The sequence below is a fragment of the Furipterus horrens genome, unplaced genomic scaffold, assembly GCF_987537825.1.
Source record: "Furipterus horrens unplaced genomic scaffold, mFurHor1.1.pri manual_scaffold_4, whole genome shotgun sequence".
Taxonomy (NCBI): Eukaryota; Metazoa; Chordata; class Mammalia; order Chiroptera; family Furipteridae; genus Furipterus; species Furipterus horrens.
In genome coordinates this window covers 163,658,285-163,663,371 of record NW_028327174.1, presented here as the reverse complement: position 1 = coordinate 163,663,371, position 5,087 = coordinate 163,658,285, and positions in this window count along the sequence as shown.

Below are 5,087 nucleotides of genomic sequence, written 5' to 3'. Positions count from 1 at the left end.
AGAATCCTGGCCATACAGGGTGGCTGAAAGAAAGGAGGAACTTGCCCTTCCTCTGCACAGCGTGAAGAGTCCGGAGGAAAGAGCTGGACGTTTCTGTGGGAAGAAGCAAACTGAATACTGTACAGATACTATTCAATGCAATGCAATTCAATGCAATGAAAACAAAATTCCACGACAGGGGCAGTGCCTTTGTAGCCAATGTCTTATGGCTCCCGAGTGAACAAAAGACTTGAATTTAGTTTATTACCTTATACCAATGTAAAACTCTAGTAGGGAACCCAGCGGACATATGGGTTTGAAATCATACCTTTTTTTGTTTCATTGTATTTTCACTGGGGTTGCAACAATAATTCATCAAGTAATCCTGGCCAGTGATTATTTACAGCCATAGTTAGTACCTAATTTAATTCCTTCATGTATACTTTAGGTATATGCTTGCCTCTGTCTTCAGCAGAGTCAGCATTTTACAAATGTTACAATAAAATATAGACAGGTATTTTAAATATCGCATAGAAAATGTTCTTTGTATCATGTTAGCTAGAGCTTAAAAGCCAACAGATAATTTGAAATTGATATTTGCAGTAAATATTTTCTTACCATGGAACGCTATACAAATTTTTGGCTAGTTTTATAACACAAACAGATTTCAAGACATAGACTGTTTTGAGAGTTGATATATCTTAAATATGATAGAGACACCCTACTGGAGGGAATAATCAACTGTGATTGGTCATGCTGTATCCTCATCTCGCTTAGCTCAAGCAACACAGACAAAGAGCTGAACATCTAACTACCAAACACTGAAATAAAAAACAAGGCACTTCCCCCTGTACCAGTAACTTTCAACTAGTGTACCACAAAAATTTTAAACAATGCAATACCTGACTATTTACTCAGGAGCACTGACCTCTTTTCCCTTAGACTGTCAAATAAAAAATGACAACAGCCAACAAAACAATAACTGTCTGGTGTGAGTGAATTAAAATTATACCTATGTTTTCATCAGATCAGCAAAAGGTATATTTCTTGGTGTGCCACAGAATTTTAGTAATTAGTTTATATGTGAAATGAGATGCAAAAGCTTGAAAATCACTACCCTATACCTATCACTTTTGCTTAATCAAATCTGCCTTTTATCTTTTCATTTTATTACTACACATTAAAAAGTTTTAATTAGTGGAAATGGTGTGTGCTGATTTGTTCCTTTTAATTATTCTGAATGTAGAAGCACTAGAGGGTAAATCCGGCCCATGCTAAATTTAAAATAAAAGATTACATATGTTTCTAAAATATTAAGGCACAAATTATGGGACTTATCAGATATATAGGAAAAACAGTTTTTCTCTTTTCCCTTATTGCCTGTTTAAACTCTCTTTATGAGGTCTGTTCTGCCTTTGTTCCTTGATGAAATCCCAGGTTGACACCACATTTTGTTGTTTGTGTTTTAATCTCTCAGTTAGTAAAGTAATATAAGTCACTTTAGACCTCCAAACAGTCCCAGCTCAATAATAACATATCTGATTCAGGGAAATAACCAAGATTTTGAATCCCTAGATTTTTAACTTAAATCACACACACATGAATAACTTGGATGCATGAGATCTAATTGTTAAGAAAACAAAACCAATGTGGAGATACAGCTGGCCGAATAGCACACATTCTGCTCCCCTTTCACAGTCTAGAATTACACCTAAATTGAGGCAGCCAGCCAGGGATTACATCTCTCAGCCTTCCTTGCCTTCAGATAGTGCCATGTGAATGAAGTGTGACCGATGAAATGGACGCAAAACTTCCATCTCTACTTCCAACACCAGCCCACACAAATCTACCAAGCTATTCCTCCTCCTTCGCCCTCTGGCGATGGATATTTGGATGTTCATTGTACTATTTTAGAACTTTTTATTTGTCCTCACCTTTCCTTCTGTATGTTCCTAACTTACCCTTTATCCCTTCTCTCCCGCATTGGTAACCACGGTCTCTGACATGTCCAAGGTTCATGTAGAGAGGAAGAGGTTTAACAAAGAAAATATAAGAGAACAGAGTCTTTCTTTCTTGACTAGCAGTATTCTGTTTCAAATTCTCTATATGGTAAAAGAGAAAGGACTACCTTCTCTTTTTTGAAATGTTGCTTGTGGTCTTTGGTGAGTACATCAATATCTGGAGACCTCTTGTGTTTAGTTTCTTTTCAGATGAAATCTTATCTCCCCTCCAGTTAGTTGTTTTGGGTTCTTTCTAAGACAGTGTTTGGTTTGTTGAAACCTGGTCTTTTGATCTAATGTCAGCAGAGTACACCCACCTCCTAAATGAATCCTTCCTTTCTGATGCTATGGGTTACCTTAGGCTGCCCCTTGTATTTTAAGTTTCTCAAGTGGGAGTCATAGAGAGTTCACTATGTGCTCTAAGTTGTGGTGCTCATGTATAACTCCCTCTCAGTGCTTACTTAACAGCTATTATCACTAGGCTTCAGTTGAGGTGTGAGCACCTTCAGTTCTCATAGGAACAGGGAGGGACTTACAGCACACACTGGAAAATTAGTTCCACTAAAAGTTTTTTTTGTTTTTTTTTTCCTTTCAAAATACAGCTTACCTTTGCTTCTCAATTTGGATGTCTTTTATTTCCTCTTCTTGTCTGATTGCTGTGGCCAGGACTTCCGGTGCTACCTTGAGTGTGAGTAGTAAAAGCATACATCCCTGTCTTGTTCGTGATCTTAAGGAAAATGCTTTTAGTTTTTCCCCATTGAATATGACACTGGCTGTGGGTTTGTCGTATGTGGCCTTTATTATGTTGAGGTATGTTCCCTCTTTTTCCACTTTGCTGAGAGTTCTTATCACAAATAGGTACTAGGTTTTGTAAACTGTTCTTTTGGCATCTATTGATATGATCACATAATTTTTACAGTTGATTTTGTTTATGTGGTGTATTACATTAATTGATTTGCAGATATTGCGACAACCTTGTCTCACTAGATGACATTGTATGATCTTTTGAATGTATTGCTGATTCAGTTTACCAATATGTTAATAAGGGTTTTTGCATAAGTGTTCATAAGGGATGTTGGCCTATAATTTTCTTTTTTTGTAGTGTCATTATGTAGTTTTAGTATTAGGGTAATGCTGGCCTGGTAAAGGGAGCTTGGGAGTCTTCCATACTGTTGAATTTTTTGGAATAGTCCTGACTGGCTTTGGCCGTGGGGTTACACTTAGCACGGTGGTCTCTACACCAAGATACTGACACACTTACTAAGGGGGCTTTATTTTTCTTAAACCTATGATCACTAATCCATCTGAGATTTCCCTTTGAGATACTCTAACTGGTATTTCAGATAAAAACAAAATATGTGAGTGGACTCAAAGAGGCACCTAGTGTAAGATTCCATTGATAGGCAACTTTCAGACCAGGTCAAGGAACCGGGACAGAGAGCAGATCAAGGATTGGCAGGGACAGGAGGAGTGGGGAGTGAGTAGTTCAGTGCAGGGTTTCCCTTTGGGGTGATGGAGCATCCCGCAACTAGATAGTGGTGGCGGCACTTGCACAGCATCGTGAATGGACGTCATGCTCAGGAACGGCACAGATTTAAAATACAAATGATAACTTTTCTATTTTTTATTTAAAACTTATTATAGCACGGCAAAGGGAAGACAAAGAGAAGTGAAAACAACCCAAAACAAACCAAATAATGAACCTAAAAATATAGTGAATGGATCAATGCCTATCGAAATGTAAAAAATTAAAATGAAAGCCAATAAAAGAAGCAGCTCAAGCGAGGAAAATGAATCTGGCCCCGATGCATCTCCCAGGTCCCATGCTGACTCTGCGGCAGGAAACAGGGCAGGTTCGAGGGAGGGCTCTCCTTGGAGGGGCACTGGGGCCTCAGCCAGGCCAAGAGGTTCTCCCCCGGCCAGCCCTGGCTCAGGATCGGCAGCTGGAGTGGCCGCTGGAGCAAGCACGACCACTGGACGGGAAACCCCCTCCTCCAGGTCGGCAGCGGCCCCTGCATGGAGCTCCTCAGGTCGGATGGCAGGTGACACAGGAGCCGGCTCTGCCTCCTGGGCTGGTGCTGGAGTGGTGAGAGGAGCAAAGGTCACCCACGTGTCTGCATTTCCACGTGCCCCCCAGAGACGGCACACAGCCAGAGCCTAGGACCCAGCCCAGGACGTCCTCCCGGTGGGCAGTCCAGCACACGGGTGGTCTGAGGCCAGTCTTTGCTCCTGGCCAGCCTCTGCGGCTGCTCCTTGTGTCTGTGGCACTGACCCCTCCCCATGGGGTCACATGCGCCTCCACCCCTGGGCCACCCCCACCTCCCCACACTTCTCACCCTTGGGCTCTGCCTCCTTGGGCCCCAGTGCACCCGGCCCCGTGTGTTTACCATGGGCACTGTGCTCCAGGCTATGGTCAGAAGTGGAGAGCTGGCTCTGGAGCCCAGGTGGCTTTGGGGATGGTGTCCTCCGGCCATCCACCGGCCCTGGTTCCCCAGACCCCCAGGTGTCCACAGTCACCTCGGGCCTGATCTGGCCCTCACCGGTGGACACAGGGATGGGGTCTTCATCGACCGGGTCTCCTTCCTCGATGACCTGGGTGAAGCTCTGCAATGACAGTGACCAGCAGCTGGTCCAGTGGCCCCAAGCCCTGCCCAGCCCTAGTCACTCAGTTGCTGCTGCTTCTGCCCACTGGACCTTCTGCTCCCGGATGTGGCCCAGCCCTGTGTCTGCACAGACCTCGGCCCGCGGAAAGGAGATTCACCATCAGGGCTCGGGATCACCCTCGGGCCGAGGGGGTCACCCACACTCCACGTCCACCTGGCCATCCTTGGCCTGAGGCATGAACATGACCGGCTCACCATGTTTCTGAAACCACCCGCAACCTGTTCCTGCGTGGGCAGACACTCCCTCCGAGAAACCCCTTACACACACACACACACACACACACATACACACACACACACACACACACACACAAAAAGGGAGGGGACACAGGGCTGTTCAGTTGGGATCGGAGGGGTGTCCTGGCCCTAAGCAAACTGCCCTGGGCCACCCTGTGTTACCTCCGGGTCGCGCCGTGAGAAGGGACAGAGGCGCCCGGGGTGAGTG